Raw genomic sequence first — 18528 nt, 5'->3', positions numbered from 1 at the left:
CAGAGTTAGCAAACATATTGAAGTATCGAAAAATAATGTAAAATTACAAACAATATACATGAAAGAAAAAAACCAAGTTATGTAGACTTTTGACTGGACTAAGAAAAAAACGAGCATCTAGAGAATAAACCTGCTTATCATTTCGTTTTCTATAAAAGTGGGAAAATAAAGTCCTAAAAGGTAAAAGACGGGTTCGCTAATAGTTTCCAAAAAACAAGATAGGTATGTTTGGGTCCCATAAAAAAAAGCGGCCAAGTGCGAGTCGGACTCGCCCATGAAGGGTTCCGTACCATTTATGACGTATTAAAAAAAACTACTTACTAGATCTCAAACCAATTTTCGGTGGAAGTTTGCATGGTAATGTATATCATATATTTTTTTTTAGATTTTTTATTCTGTTAGACACGCATTTTTTCACTTTGGAAGTGTCTTTCGCGCAAACTATTCAGTTTAGAAAAAAATTATTTTAGAAACTTAAATATCATTTTTGAAGACCTATCCATAGATACCCCACACGTATGGGTTTAATGAAAAAAAATTTTTTGAGTTTCAGTTCTAAGTATGGGGAACCCCCAAATTTTTTTCTATTTTTGTGTAAAAATCTTAATGCGGTTCATAGAATACATCTACTTACCAAGTTTGAACAGTATAGCTCTTAAAGTTTCGGAAAAAAGTGGCTGTGACATAATCGGACAGACAGACGGACATGACGAATCTATAAGGGTTCCGTTTTTTGCCATTTGGCTACGGAACCCTAAAAACAGACTTTATTTATTCTGGCTTCAATATGCCTTATGTTGAAAAAATGTATACCTTATTTACTGTTCCTTACACAATTCTCCATCGAATAGCATTTTGTATAAAATAGATTTTTCTCAATAAAGTACCATTGTCCTCTTTTCGGTGGATCCAGCCCACAATGCCACATAACTTTAGGTAATTATATATCAATATTTTAAAGTTCTTATTCACACTTTCTAATCCGAGTGTTCTCAAGTGGTTTTTACTACCAAGGCTATGTTAAAAACTTGTTTTTACACTATTAGTTTAAATGTTCAATGAAACAACACATAATAAAAATGGTATTTCACGGCATGCCGAATGACTACGATTCAGAATGACAGGTCAATTCGAACGTCCACTGACATCAAAATGATATTTGATACATTTTATTTATGTATACTCTGACTGTATCTTTAGGTAGTTAAATAAAATTAAACAAAATGTACCCTCAAATGGCTTCTTAAGCCAGTTGAGGGTAGATGAAAACATTAAATGATCACATAATATAGGTTTAAGTCAGGTCGTTTAGTTATAGATCCAGGCGGTTTTCTGTTTTGTTAGTTAACCAATAAATGTTATAACTACCCAAAATTTTATCAATTTTTTGTTTACTTTTAATATTTAAATACCTAAAGATACATAGTATAATTATCGCGCGTCTCGGTCTCGCCAATGCATGTACGTAGAAGTACGATCGAAATGCACGATAACTGAATAACACGATACAGAATTCTGTACCCCTAGTGTACATTTTATCGACATCATAACGTGACGAACGCGTTTGCGTTAAGTCTCATTTTGTATAGGATTTTGAGTTTCCAAAAGGTCCCGCTTGGCGCGCTCTTTCTAAATCCAATACAAAATGAGAATAAACGCAAACGCGTACGTCACGTTTCAAAATCGAATTTATTTACACTAGGGGTACTGTACCCCTAGTGTCGGTAGCGAAACGTGACGTTCGCGTTTGCGTTAAGTCTCATTTTCCATGGGATTTTGAGTTTCCAAAACGTCCCGCTTGGCGCGCTGTTTCTAAATCCCATACAAAATGACACTTAACGCAAACGCGTACGTCACGTTTCGCTATCGAATAAATTTACACTAGGGGTACTGATGTCAATGTACGTTCGAATTGGCCTGTACATTAATACTCGTTTTATACACTATTAGTACAATGTTCAATTAAAGTATTAAAACACATAATAACAATTGTTTTTCACGGCATGCCGAATGGCTACGATTCTGAATTAGGAGTCGTTTCGTTGAGTCGGTGTTACGAATTTTAATGTTACCGGTCACGCGAGCGTTTAAGGGTTAAGTCAAAATTGATGTAGAAAATTGTACCATTAATATGAAAAAAGTGTGAAGTAGATGAAGTCGGACCAAGCTAAGTTGGCAGCGATTTTGATAGCCCAGCCTGTGCAAGTGTTAAGTAAACGTCGTAATTGTCATTGTCATTTCTTTTGAATTATTTTTCTCACTGCACCCACATTCGAGAATTTCTGTTTTGCCCTATGGTTGACTAGTAGAGAACGCCTTAAGGCATTAAGTCCGCCATTTGTACTTATTTTTATTGTGCAATAAAGTTTAAAATAAATAAAATAAATAATTACATAGGGCTGTTAAAATCGCTGTCAACTTATCTTGGTCTGACTTTATCGGGTGTAGGCTATGCTGGTGTAAAGGTGTCTCGCGGTAAAGCGGCAGCAGCAATGCGACGCGGCACCGCAATACAGTAATGATTGAAATTTAACTTTAAATAGCGACGTCATAATCCAAAAGCGAATAAAATATACAGAAAGTAAATTGTCGTTTCGTCAGAGGAGCACAACCTTTTTAACTTTTTAAATATCATAGATACATAGATCTTATTGGGATCACAGCGGAATAGAATTATACTCACGTCAATTTTGACATGACATGTCGTTTAGTTATCGATCTTTTAAATATCGTTCCAAGATCATAAACGTGTCTTAATCATTTACTTACTTACTTAAGGGTCGAAAGACTAAATCATATACGGTGTTCAAACTATCTGCATATCAACTTCAACTTCTTCAACTTCAACATTTATTCAGCAAATAGGCCACAAGGGCACTTTTACACGTCAACATGGAATTTACATACAAACAAAAACAGGCACATCAACAATTAAGTATAAAATACAATTACAAAAAATAACTAAAATAATAACAAAAAAAAAACAAACAGATACAAAAGAAATCTAAAATTATTTACAGAGCCCAACTGGAGAAGTACCTCCACCTTACAGAAAACAGCAGCCAAATAACACTAGACCCTACTCATAGTGTTGTGTTCCTGCCGGTGAGTAAGGTTGCCAGAGCTCAACGAGGGGGGGCGGGTTTAGGGTCGGCAACGCGCATGTAACTCCTCTGGAGTTGCAGGCGTACATAGGCAACGGAGACTGCTTACCATCAGGCGGGCCGTATGCTTGTTTGCCACCGACGTAGTATAAAAAAAAAAAAAACAGATGTAATGTAAATATCTCTAAATGTCAGAACTAAACGACTTTTATCAAATTATCCTTAGAGATGTATAGAGTCTCTAAGAGTCAAAATTCCGTATAATTAACAACTATCTCAAGAAGTAAACAGATTACAATTTTTCTCGTATTTTTTTAAGTAAAATAAGTATACTTAATTATGTTGAAAAGGTCTAGAGGTTAAGTACCTACGGAGAGCCTAACTACGTTAGAAGCACTAATTAAGACTAGTACTTGTGAAAGAGCACTTGAAACGTTCCCTTGAACTTTGCTTATTGCAGAAAATTATTAATTTTTTTTAATTAGATATTTTGGCTCATTATTTTAGGTACAATCAGCATCAAAAGTAGCGGATCAATTAACGCTTCATTAGTGTAGATACTAATTTTTAAACATTATGTAACAACTTAATAAAAAGTGATGTCTTTAATATAGAACAACTAAGACTGTAAAAGATATACTTTTGAACGCGAATTATATACTCTGTATATTTAGGTATTTAAATAAAAATAAACAAATAATTTGTATATTTCGGGAAGTTATAACATTTATTGGATAACCAAATACAAAACCGCCTGGATCTGTCACCGAACGACCTGACTTTAACCTACATTATTTGACCTTGTAATGTTTTCATCTACCCTCAACTGGCTTAAGGAGCCAATTCAGGGTATATTTTGTTTACTTTTATTTAAATATCTAAAGATACAGATATAGAAATGTATCTATTTTTGGAAAAGTTATCCGGAATATCAGATACTTTTGGCACGTTGTTTCATCCGCTATTTTTGATGCTGACTGTACTAGATAGAGATATTAACAAAAATATGATTATTGTATTGGATTTTATTGTATATAGGTAGGTTCTGTTGTAACTGTGTGTAAATTTAATTTTAACCGTAACAATTTCATCTTATTGTGATAGTAATTACATCAAATAATAATAATATATAATCCAAATTGGTGAGGTGGGCAGATGCATGCGGGAGTGTGGTCATGACCCTCGCTCCGGGTCGTTTTTGATGCAGAGGTTTTTTTTTTTTTTTTTTTTTATGGTAGAGGAGGCAAACGAGCAGACGGATCACCTGATGGTAAGCGATTACCGCCGCCCATGGACACCTGCAACACCAGAGGGGTTGTAAGTGCGTTGCCGGCCTTTAAGATGGGAGTACGCTCTTTTCTTGAAGGTTTGAAGGTCGTATCGGTCCGGAAATACCGCAGGCGACAGTTCATTCCACAGTTTAGCTGTGCGAGGCAGAAAGTTCCTGGAAAAACGCACAGTTGAGGACTGCCAACCATCTAAGTGGTGAGGATGGAAATGTTGTCGCGTAGGGCGATGGCGAAAAGAAGCGGCAGGGATTAATCCGAACAATTCCTCGGAGCACTCCCCGTTGTACATGCGATAGAAAATGCAGAGCGAGGCCACATCTCTACGCAACGCCAAGGAGTCAAGCCGATCCGAAATGCACTGGCAGTCGACAATTCGAGTCGCTCTTCGTTGGATGCGGTCCAGAGGGAGAAGCTGGTACTGGGGTGCCCCTGCCCATAGATGAGAACAGTATTCCATGTGCGGGCGCACCTGCGCCTTATAAAGCTGTAGGCGTTGGGCCGGTGTGAAATACTGTCTCGATCTATTGAGCACACCGAGCTTTTTTGAGGCTAATTTAGCCTTACCCTCTAGATGGCCGCGGAACTGGACTTCACTCGAGATGTCGACGCCAAGGATTCCGATACCGGGTGTGGCAGTCAGGGGAGTGCTCTCAAAACGAGGTGATACGACAAACTCTAACTTTTTTGCGGTAAACGCGCAAACTTGTTGGTTGTCCATCGCCTTTCAACGTGGCAACGCAGCGAGCGTGATGGGCTCCTTTGCATCTGGAGGGGCGCGGGGCGAGTTGTGCGGATAGTTTTTGTGTGTCGGTTAGATTTAGGATTTAGTTCAGTTTAGGTTAAGATTTTTGTGTTTGTATAACTTGGTATTTTTCGTACTTTATTTATATGTGGATTGTGAAATCTATTAATGCATTCATAGGTAATAAAGTATCCAAATAAGATAAAAAACCATATTGATAGGACTAAATAGATTCCCAGTGCACGACGTTAATTGTTAAAGTCTCAGTCCCGGGAGTCTTGAAAAAAGGAGTGTAAAGAGTTTTTAAAGGGTCGGCATCTTGCACGTAATAACTCTGGAGTTGCAGGTTTCCATAGGCTACGGCGATTGCTTATCATCAGACGGGATGTGGTATAAAAAAGCAGCTTTTGACAGGTGTCTTATTTAATTATAGTCGTCGTATGTAGTTCTTTAAGTGATCACTAGAGGCACTGTTTAATGTATTATGTACTAAATTAGATTAGATATTTCACGGTTTAGATCTATATACAAATATTTTCAATTGTAGATTTTAATGTGAATAAATAAAATATAGGGGTTCAGATTTTTATTTATAATCCGTCATAAACAGCCGAAAATGTGAAACGTTCGTCGTTTTAAATCGTTTTATTTATTTGTTTTCCATTCAATTAAATCTTTTGAATGACAAGTACATTCAACTTTCATCAGCTGCGAATTTCAAAAAAATATGCCCCAATTCCTTTCAATAGACTTGTCAGAAAAAGCGAAGAAATTAATGCGAAAAATCCAGCAAAATATAATTTCCAAAATGTATTTTTCCCTGTAAATGTGATTTGATTACGTCAATTGATGAAGGCAGCCTTTAATGCCAAAGTCACGTCCCCCAAAGGCTTAAAGAAAACAATAAAATAGCAGTCTTTCAGATATTTGCGTGAATTAGCAGTCTTAATGGTGAAATATATTATTAAGATCTTAAACAAAAAACGCGTTAAATGGTTGTCGACAGCAGAAAGGAATTATCTTCTTTTTAAAAGCAGTTTTTACTCCCTATACTGATTTGGACCCTTCTAAAAGATCTGTCAGAGTCAGAGCACATAAGTTTGATTTATAGAAACAAGCGGAGATTGCTTTTCGCTTCTTTCGTTTTGTCAAACATTTTCTAGACAGTTTTTTTTTTTTTTTTTCAAAAGACAGGCACGGAGATTTGGAAAGTTTCAGTACCTAAATACAATAACCTTCTTTATACCTAAATGACTCGATATAAGAAATATTCTATACTTAATTGGACTTGTAAAAAATACACCATATTCCATGACTTAAGAGGCTGTCAATACCTAAAGCGCGCACACTGTCTATTTGTATCGGAGTAAATGAGAAAGCACTGTCGCATGTTACTGGGCCTGGGCAATAATAAGAAAATTATTTAAATAAAAAAAGTGGATTATTAGTGTAATATTTTACTCATTAGCGGTTTAAATATAAATGTTATTTTACATGTCATTTTACAATATGTACAATAAACAACACAAATTATTCATTTTATACATTTTACAAATAGGTACGTACTTGGTTGTTTTGTGTGGTTAGGTTAGCCACTCCTATTGACAAAGTCATCTATGTTATAACACGCCAGTTCGATCAAGAGTGTTTTGAGTCTTTTATTGAATATTGTATCGCTTGACTCAATCATTTCTGCAGGAAGCGAGTTGTACAGTTTTACCCCAATAACACCGAGCGACGTTCTAGATTTTGCAAGTTTACTGATAGCTCTCGCAAATCCCTACTAATATTAGGTATAAATGTGAAAGTTAGTCTGTCTATCTGTCTGTTACCTCTTCGCACTTAAGCCACTTAACCGATATAAAAGAAATTTGTACTTACCTATGAAGATTGTTTGAGGCCCGAGAAAAGATTTTTTTTACAATCATTATCATCATCAACAACATCCCACGCAGACAAAGTTGTGGGTAGAAAGAAGAAAATATGAAAATATTACAAACACATATAAAAATAATCTTCTTCTTCTTTAAGTACCCTATCCTCTACGGATGTCGGCTTCTATACTCCGGAACTCTTTTCTATTCCCGGTCTTGCTGCCTAGCGTGGCAGCGTCCATTCCCGTCCACCTCCCAAGATTATCCATCCATGTTGTTTTTCTTTTCCCTCTGCTCTTTCCACTTACATTTTTCCCTCTATTATCCCTTTAACAATATTATATTTGTCATATCTGTATACAAGTCCAAAGTAAGCGGGTTTTTCTTTTCATTATTGTAAGTACTATTTCTAGTTTTTTATTAAAATAATATATAGTGTCAGAAATCGTAATTTGTCAATCTTGCCAATACACGCTGTTGCTATGATTTCGTTTCAGTCATCTTCTTTAAATGTAATACCTATACAATTGTCTACATTAGTTCATTTGAAACTCACTTAACAAGAGCATTCCCGGTAATCATTATTCTCATCAAATGGAAGAATGTCTCAAATTATACAAACTTAAGTGTAATGAAACTGGGTACAGTTCCTATGAAAATACAAACAAGCTAATAGCGCCACCGTTCATTTTAACTGTCACGAACAAACACCATTTTGACGGTTGATTTAAGGACAGCCCAGTTGTCTTAAGCAAAGTATTTCTACCTTTTCGATTGTCAGCAACATTCAATGCTAATTCGAAATGCGTTTGGTAAACATCGGTAAACAGCCTAAACGAATTTTCAGCAGAGTTTGATAAGAGCACGTGGTACACCAATGTAAAATGACCTTCAAGTTTTGGTAATACGAGTACCTATAAGGTATGTATAAGATGGAGGAAAATTCACAGAAAATAATACAAATGGAATATTTCGATTGTCATACACAAAAATTTGAGAAGGTTCAGAATTAATATATGTGGAAATTTTGCAATGCACCTTTGCGCCGGTGATTAAGGTTGCCAGAACTCAACGAGGATGCGGAGTGTTAGGGTCAGCAACGCGCAAGTTTACTCCTCTTAAGTTGTAGGCGTACATAGGCTATGGAGACTGCTTACCATCAGGCGGGCCGTATGCCACCGACGTAGTATTAAAAATAAAAATAAATACATCAGTACGGCCGTGTATTGGCTGTTTTCTGTTTTAAAGTTAACTTGGCAGGCAATGAGAATAACGCAATAAGAACGAACTTAAGCTGTTTTTCACGAACTGACAAAAGGCATCCAATAGCCATTCAGAACGGAAAGAGGCGAAAACAATTACAAATTTAAATTTCATTGGTCCTTTCTCTTTCAAGAACAAAATTGGTATTCGCTCCGATAAACAGAAGCTTGTCAAGTATTTAATTTAAATGAAGGGCCTAAATAATTGTGCCAAGGGGTTGCCGACCCCCTCCTGTTTGCGTTTGAAGTTTTGCTTAAAAATATTGGATTGCGACAGAAATGGTGGATGTAATTAACACTTATCTATATTGCGTTTTGTTTTATTTAAGAGGGTTTGTGTAGTCAAGATACTCAAATATCGAGATTGAAATAGCGTCACAAATATGTGTACATGAGCAAATATTTATGAAATAACTCGTAGATAACTTTAGAATTCTGGGGATTAGTTGTCAAGCGGACCCAGGCTCCCATGAGCCGTGGCAAAATGCCGGGACAACGCGAGGAAGAAGAAGAGTTATTAAGATCTGATACACTGTGTACAGAGCCTTGAGCATCGCCGTCGAGTCGCTAGCCTTATCGGTGTTCTATCGGATACATTTCGGGGAGTGTGCACAGGAACTGCACGATCTGATCCCACCTTCCCCTTTCCATCATCGGACGTCCAGGCGTGGGGAGCGAATGCACCCGTTCGTGGTACACATTCCATTTGTTCGCACTAAACGGTTTGCCTCCTCTTTTTTGTTACGGACGGCTAAAGAATGGAATGCGCTCCCGCCCTCTGTATTCCCTGACAAATATGACCTCGGTCTCTTTAAAGCAAGAGTGAATAGGCTACTACTGAATCGGTGAGCTCCATCTTAGGCCCTGTCTTCACTTTCCATCAGGTGTGACTAGAGCCAATCGCCGATCAGTTTTTAATAATAAAAAAAAAAAAAACTCACAAGATATGGATCTGGACTTGGTCTGAAATAAATGTTTTATTTATTAAAAACACACTGACGGAGCAGGATTGCAGTGACGTGTCGTAAATGTCACGATGTTATCGCATGCCCACCTAGTAAAGTTGTAAATACGGAAGGTATAATAAATATTAAATATAAATCTCCATGTACCAAAAAGTGTCATCAAAAAACCTTAAATAGGTGGCGCTACAATACCTAGAATACTTGAACAAAAAAATCAAATCATAAACAGCGCACTTCACTCCGTCAATAGCGCCTAGGTTTTTAGCTACTCTAGCGCTAGTCTGGAGAGATTTGGAACTATTATTTATAGCTGACAGCTGGACACTTTTGCAACAGTTCTACCATAAGAGATGTCACTCCTCTTAATTCCACACTCCATAGTTGTAAAGTTGACAGTACGTCACTGCAATTCCGCACCGTCAGTGTGTTTTAAGCAGTGGTCTAGAGATAAAAACGGTACGCTTATGGTGCGTCACTGCGATTCCATACCGTCACCAATTTTTAGACAAGAGGACCCTGTGCGAGATCGCCTTTTCATACTACCGTAGCCTCATTTTCATCTCTGGATATTAACATAATTAAAAATATTATGACACAATTTGTTGTATTTCGACCACAGCTATGCTCCTACGTTTAATTTTTTTTCGAATTTTTGTTTATTATAAGAGTTGAAGCATTTAAAATTTTGTATGAAAGTTTTTGCTCCTAATTTTTACATTAAGAGGCTGTCAATACCTAAAGCGCGCACACTGTATATTTGTATCGGAGTAAATGAGATAGCACTGTCGCATGTTACTAGACCTGGTCTGGGGAATAATAAGAAAAATATTTAAATAAAAAAAGTGGATTATTTGTGTAATATTTTACTCGTTAGCGGTTTAGATATAAATGTATTGAAATTGTGATTTTAATTGGAGACCCATAAGTCAAAACAATAAAGACATAGAACCGTTTAATTGTGATTTTAAAATCAATTTCGTTCAATCATGTATCGAGTACGACCACGGTCTTTGAAATATAATAAATATTAACATATATTTTTCTTACGTTACCAAAACCAATAGTCTTTCTTAAAAAACTGTTTAAGTAACATCCATTTCAAGGACATTGGGTGTGGACAGCCGCTTAATCAGAAAATCGAAAAATGTCGAACGTAGGGGCATAGCTATTGTTAATATACATGAAATTATGTAACAATATTTTCCATAATGTCAATATCTAGAAAGGAAAATGGGGACTACGTCTGTATGAAGAAGCGGCCGTCATCTTTCCTCTTAAGCAGCGGTGTGGTCGGACCTTTAATTCTAGATCTCTCCCTAACAATTATATGTAGGTACTTATGTTATCAAACCTGCCACACAAATAAAAAGTAAAATTGCGTGCGTCCATGTGACTCGTAACTCTTAATTGAGGGTATAAAAACTCTATTTGTAAATTTTAATTTATTGCCTTGAAACACGCGTCGTTATCTCGAAATGCGATCGCTTCCAGACAACTAGTTTTGACCGCCATGACAGGTTACATCAAAAGGGTTTTTTACATTTAATTGTTAAGTGTTAGCACCAAAGTTTCATATTATTTCCGTTTAATCTATGTACGATCAATTTTGTAATTTACTGCTTGAGAATACGGTATACATTAAACCGTTCGAATTTCAACTACACAAGCATTACTGTTACGGAATTGCAGAGCGACATTACTGCCGACCTAAATGTCAAAAATCATTGATTATGAACGTCAAATGCGTTCAATAGTCGTGCAGCAGCTCTCCCTGCAGTAATGTAGTTGGCAACAAAGCTCGGAACTGGTTTATAAATTACCGAAAAATACCGGTTTATTTCGGTTTTCCTCTGAACTTTATTGTAACCTAAAAAAACGGTTCATTCGACGAACGACGAAACTGCCAGCCGACCTGATGGTGTGCTACGTAAACATAGACACTGACATAGGAAGAAACCGGTTAATTTTACAAGAACTGTTCTCATAAAAACCGGTTAAAAATAACAGTTTTACGAGCAAAACCGAAATTTAAAGGTTTTGCGCCAAGTACGTGATAATGGTTTGGAAGTTTAACCAGTTTCCGAGCCTTGATCGGAAGCACTACTGCTGCATTATTTGCAGTGTGCGTAAAGCACTATACCCAATCCCCATACATTAGAGTAACTTGACCGAATCAATTGTCGGCCCGATTCGAATTTTAAGATACGCCAAAAAAATTCCTAAAGATACGATATGGATTGGATGTCAGTGTTAAAAGTAACGTTTTTGTTGGAAGAAACGTCACTTTTCACACTGACAGATCTAATCCATGTGGTAACTTTAGCAAATGTTTGACGTATCTTAAAATTCTGTCTGTTAATTATTATCAGTATATTTATCCTCATTCTTATTTTCTTTCATATTTCTTATTTCTTCTATGCACACCTGTATAATAGTCCCTGTGTCTAATTGCCGATGACACAGGAGAGATTGAATCTCATAATAGCCGAATTACGTAACACGTTGAAATGTTTTGTTGTAACATGTCATGTACAGAGGGGGCCTGTTTCATTCCGAATGACTGCTTTAAGTGAGTCATGGTTTTTAGGGTTCCGTAGCCAAATGGCAAAAAACGGAACCCTTATAGATTCGTCATGTCCGTCTGTCTGTCCGATTCTGTCACAGCCACTTTTTTCCGAAACTATAAGAGCTATACTGTTCAAACTTGGTAAGTAGATGTATTCTGTGAACCGCATTAGGATGTTTACACAAAAATAGAAAAAATAAATAAATTTTGGGGGTTCCCCATACTTAGAACTGAAACTCAAAAAATCTTTTTACATCAAACCCATACGTGTGGGGTATCTATGGATAGGTCTTTAAAAATGATATTGAGGTTTCTAATATCATTTTTTTCTAAACTGAATAGTTTGCGCGAGAGACACTTCCAAAGTGGAAAAATGTGTCCCCCCCCCCCCGTAACTTCTAAAATAACAGAATGAAAAATCTAAAAAAATATATGATATACATTGCCATGCAAACTTCCACCGAAAATTGGTTTGAACGAGATCTAGTAAGTAGTTTTTTTTTTAATACGTCATAAAATTTAAAAAAAAAATTTTTTTTCATCAGACCCATACGTGTGGGGTATCTATGGATAGGTCTTCAAAAATGATATTTAAGTTTCTAATATTTTTTTTTTCTAAACTGAATAGTTTGCGCGAGAGACACTTCCAAAGTGAAAAAAAGTGTGTCCCCCCCCTGTAACTTCTAAAATAACGGAATGAAAAATCAAAAAAAAATATATGATATACATTACTATGCAAACTTCCAACGAAAATTGGTTTGAACCAGATATAGTAAGTAGTTTTTTTAATACGTCATAAATGGTACGGAACCCTTCATGGGCGAGTCCGACTCGCACTTGGCCGCTTTTTTTATTACGTAAAGAGTTTGTATTCACATTTTAAAAGTTCACGTATAAATAAATAAATAAATAAAATACATAAATATTATACGACATTATTACACAAATTGACTAAGTCCCACAGTAAGCTCAATAAGGCTTGTGTTGAGGGTACTTAGACAACGATATATATAATATAAAAATATTTTATAAATACTTAAATACATAGAAAACACCCATGACTCAGGAACAAATATCCATGCTCATCACACGAATAAATGCCCTTACCAGGATTTGAACCCGGGACCATCAGCTTCGTAGGCAGGGTCACTACCCACTAGGCCAAACCAGTCGTCAAAACGTATGTATTGACTAAATAAGTTGGTATTCTTAGAAAAACCCGTGTTCTTCTTTCTTCAAAACGCATAACCTCTAGCGAACTAGCATAAAAAAACAACCGGCCAAGTGCGAGTCGGACTCGCCCACCGTGGCTTCCGTACTTTTTAGTATTAGAAATAGACCATCGCTTTTATCCAAATAGCCTAGTTCATTCAGATTACATCAACTCCCAATATTCTTTACACTCTGGTGATTGCGAATCGTCAAACCCTCCACGTGTTGACTTCGGCTCTACGCAAGCCTTTTGAACCCGAGTATGTCCTTGAACTACGTCCAAAAGAGAGGTATCGGCACTGTGAATCTCATCTCGCATTGTGTGGTAGGGCACAGCACAGCGGATGTCATTCCAGACCTAGAGCAGAGCCCAACTGGGGAAGTACCTGACAGAAAACAGCATCCAAATAACTTTAGACCCTACTCATAGTATCGTGTTCCTGCCGGTGTGTAAGGTTGCCAGAGCTGAACGAGGTTGCGGAGTGTTAGGGTCGGCAACGCGTATGTAACTCTTCTGAATCTGAACTGCTTACCATCAGGCGGGCCGTATGCTTGTTTGCCACAGATGTAGTAGAAAAAAAGTATCCCACATGTCCGAAATACGTTAAGAGCGTAAAGATTAGTAAAAATAACACTATTTTACTTTAAAACATACGCCACCCCATGCAAAGCAAGTTAATAAGTCGTATGCTAATCGCAATCAGCATACTCGTATTTGTCTTAACCGTAGCTAATGAGCCCACTTTAGGTGCCTACAAATTTTCACGGCTGTTAATTCTCGGACCACTATTTCGGTTTTAATTTACAATGTTCCATACATATCAAGATGGGGAGATAACAGTGGTAGGGTTGTGCTGTATTCGACCGTTTTACTTTAATATCCTTTCTGCGTATGATAAGGATTCTGACGAAGAAGTCATCTATTTGCATTTTTGAGAACGATATTTCTGCTCGAATAATTTAGGTTTGATTCCACGATTTTGAGTTCAATCAACTCACATATCATTTATCATTTATTTATTGCAGTCATGAAGTTACATAATAAGGTGTTACAATTAATTTAGTCAGTTCATGACACCCTGTTAGGGCACACAATATTAAATTTAACTAAATATCTAATACCTATTAAAACATTTCTACATAATATGTCTCGTGTATATAAAATTCGAATAATAATAATAACATTATAATAGTAAATAAAACATAAAAAAATTAAATAACATTCCATATACAAAGTTTGAGCTATTGTAAACGTAGATAAAAATAATAACAATAATTAAAAAAAAAAAACATTTCGTACAATAATTCAAGGTTCAGAGTCACAATAAATATTTTATTTCGCCAGCTTTTCGTCATTTAAAAACTCCTCAATTGAGTAGTAGCATTTGTGGATTAACATGTCTTTTAATTTATTTTTAAATAATTTGTCACTTGTTTCAAGTTTAATACTGTCCGGAATTTTATTAAAAATTGAAATACAATTATATTGTGGCCCATGTTTGAAGATGGCTAAGTTAGCTTTTGGTAGGAGTAATTTGTTTTTATATTGGCTTCTAGTTTTTGACGTTTCCGGTTTTATCGGGAATAGGTCTGGGTGTTTTCGAACAAAGAGGGCCGTTTCCAATATAAATATTGAGGGTAGCGTTAACAGATTAAGTTTAGTAAAATGAGGGTGGCAGCTGTTAGGAATATGGATATTGGCTAATATTCGGATACACTTCTTTTGCATGATGAAAAGTTGATGAGAGTCTACGCTGGCTCCCCACAGGACCACACCATAACGGAGACCCGAATATATATATGCGAAGTACACAGACAACGCAGATTCAAAAGTCGTGTTCGATTTTAGTAAACTTAGCGCGTATGTATATCTAGCTATTTTCGTTTTGGTATTTTGAATGTGGGTTTTCCAGTTTAAACTCGAGTCTATTATGATTCCGAGCAATTTAAATTCGTTAACCTCTTCAATTTCATTATTATTTGCTTTTAATTGTAACTCTAAAGGCTTCTTTTGGTTGGGTTTAAACTGCATGATTTTGGTTTTTTTAAGGTTTATTTCTAGATTGTGATCCCCGACCCACTTTTGAACGGTAAGGAGCGTGTTGCAGAGCTGTTTGTTACATTCAGTACTATCTGTACCATTAAGTAGCAGGGAAATGTCGTCCGCGTACATAACGCACTTGACATTTGTGTCCAATATTTTAGGCAAGTCGTTTATGTACGACAAGAATATGGAAGATCAATGTAGGGTATAAACTGATTGGCCTTCACCTGAGAAGGGTTCCTGTTACATACAAATTATTTAGTAAATATTTATAAGCAACGAACAATCCCAAAACTAGTAGAAAAAAAAAAAGAAAAATATTTACGATAACCATCATTAAGTAAGAAATCGTTATCTGTAGTAATTTAGTGGGAAGTAAAAGGCTGGCATGGTACCACGCTTAAGTTCAAGCCGCCTTGAAGTATAGAAAACAAGTAAAATTGCTATTTTTACGAGTAAAATTTAGGTCACGTTAGATATCGGTTCTTTGATTCGGTCAAGTTATTTTCTAATATATGGGGAAGACAAACAAATTATATCCAGCTTCAAACCCTCCCCTCCTCCTCTCCTCCTTCAACTCCCCTGGTTACGTCAGGAGGACAGGAGGGGACGCCTGTGTAAAGCACCATACCCAAAGGTATCATACTGCATTAGTTTCAATTTGGATTTAATTTGTTTTTCAAAAAACATGATTTGATTTGACCCTATCACTTGCAGCTCGTCCTTCGCAGCCCTTCTTCAATATTATTAACACAATCATACAATCATCATCGCCGTGTCAGACGATGCTACGGAGCCACGCTGTTACGTCGTCGCCCAAATCCAATGTTTAGATTGTATTTTGTTATTATTCGTGTTTTCTTGTATCTTTGTATTTTAATATTTTGTAGTTCGCAGTGCCTTAGTAGTTTTTTAATATTTATTTTTATTTTTTTAATATACAAATATAAACTCTGTGTTTTGCCTATGGGCGTACAAATTTGTTCCTTAACTAACTAACTTAAAACTAATTAAATTTAGTTATAAAAGATTATTAAATTAGGTATTACTAAACTGGACAAAAAAAAAATAACATAATAAATACAATTCATACAATTAAAATAAGAAAAAAATGTTATATAATACTGTAATGCTGTGTAACTAATTTGAATAATAAAATAAATAAACTGTACTAAGGCCGACATTTGTACACTGTGGTACCTTGTGCAATAAAGTTTAAATAAATAAATAAACTGATTGACTATTTTTATTCGATGCGTCGAGTGAAGAATAACCCGCGCATCACGGATTCACACATAATCACATAGCTCCAGTAATGGTGATAGGCCTCTATTATCACATCACAGTACACACACATATGAACACATTTAATGTCTGTCCGGTGTTAGTGGCTGACACTAAGAGAATGGTTTAATGTATACATATTGTATACACGGTACTACATGAGGAACCCGAAAGATTTTAACCACGTACTTATGAGGCCAAAATGTTATATGAATTTTAGTACCAAAAAAAATTTTTTTTTTGTTTTTTTTTTCAAACTTGTACATGTAAAGTACAATTAACGTTTCTGCAAACACTGGATTGGAAGTCTCTAGGCCTATCTACCTTTACCTAGCAGTAGGACCTTAAAAAAATGTTAGGTCTAGAAGGTCTCAGATATCGTTCATGATATCAAATATCAAATATCAAACATTTATTCAGCAAATAGGCCACAGGGGCACTTTTACATGTCCATTTTTACAAACAATAAATTAAAAAAAAAACAATTACAAATATCGAATCTATGAAATAATAAATACTTTATTAGAGATGTATACTGTCTCTAAATGTCAAATTACACAAAAAAAAAACTATGATAAAAAAATAAAACCATAAAATACTAAAATTCTTTAGAGATGTATAAGTCTCTAAGTGTCAGAGATAAAATATAAAAAATATATTAAATTATCCTTAGAGATGTAGAGGGTCGCCAAGGCTTGACATCTTATATAAATAATTAAAAGACAAAAAAATTAAAACAGACAAGAACCGAATGAAGTGTCTCACGTTAATGTCACTCAAAAGTAAAGTTACTACATACTTTAACATAACCTGTACCCCGTGTAAGCTTAAACAGACCGGTCTCCACAAACAGCACCCGTTCACGAGTATGACGTGTATCTCAGCCATCGCCTCCCTCAACCTTCATTCGGGAAAGTTATTTAGTCATTCATGAATTTAGGTTAGTCATTAATGTAATGGATTGTCTTTGTCAAAAAAAAATGCTTCATTTTTTATTTCATATATTTTTGGAACATAGATACCTATGTTTCCAAGATATTTGTATAAGTGCATTTTATCAGTTATATGCTAACACGTAAATTTTCGTTTCATGTTAAAAAAATATATACTGGCTAGATTATTTCATCCCAGACCTTCATTAATCCATGCATCCATGAGACAGCGTACAGAAGTCTAATTACGCCCCAATTCGTATATCACATGATAATTAACAGTACAACCCTTAAGCTTGCATAAATTATAAATAACAACCTTATATCCCTGTTTATAAGACTAAAATTCCTTTAACTCAAAAATAAACACAATTTACACAGCTTCTGTCCTTTACATGTTATCTCCCAACTTTCCCATGCGAATGACATCGTCTTTATTACTATCGGAATAAAGTTTATTATCGGTTGTTTCATCGGAATGTTAAAGAACATGTTCTGGAAGGAATGAGGTGTGCTACCCAAATATTGACAGTAGACTTAAGGGGAATGTGTCCACATGAGGTGTCGCTATTTATTTACACAGCTATAGAAATAGCAATAAGATGGGAGATACTGGAATGCATATGGAATAAAAGATCTAAGTGTTGTGTTTACAGTTGGAATTACACTAGATCCAGGTAAACCTAGGTTTCTGTTTACTTGTTTGTTTTATTTTGGTTGGATTGTCTGTACAAACATTAACGTTTACTTTGCATTTGAACGATAATTTATTTACCTCTGATTTAGCTGTTTTATTTCTTAATTTTTAAACTTGAAATTTATTGTTATTCATCAAATATAATTAATTTTATCAGCGCTATATGAAGACTTGTTCCTGAGTCATGGGTGTTTTCTATGTATTTAAGTATTTATAAATATTTATATATTATATATATCATTGCCTAAGTACCCTCAACACAAGCCTTATTGAGCTTACTGTGGGACTTAGTCAATTTGTGTAATAATTTTCTATAATATTTATTTATTTATTTATTTATAATATGCTATGATGCCAAAGGGTCATTACATGGTTTCCCTTGGGGATCTCTACAACAGTATTGTTCTGTAATGAGTACATACATTCAATTCTACTAACTGCGATCTTACCAGTCCACCTTGGAAAATTATCTTATTATATATTTAATAATATTCGTCTTCGACCACTTGTGGGCTTAGGCATTTCTTCTCCAGTAAGGACAGGCGGGGTAAAAGAAA

The sequence above is a fragment of the Cydia pomonella genome, chromosome 18 (genome assembly GCF_033807575.1).
Source record: "Cydia pomonella isolate Wapato2018A chromosome 18, ilCydPomo1, whole genome shotgun sequence".
NCBI classification, from domain to species: Eukaryota; Metazoa; Arthropoda; class Insecta; order Lepidoptera; family Tortricidae; genus Cydia; species Cydia pomonella.
Note: the sequence above shows the minus strand (reverse complement) of the source record.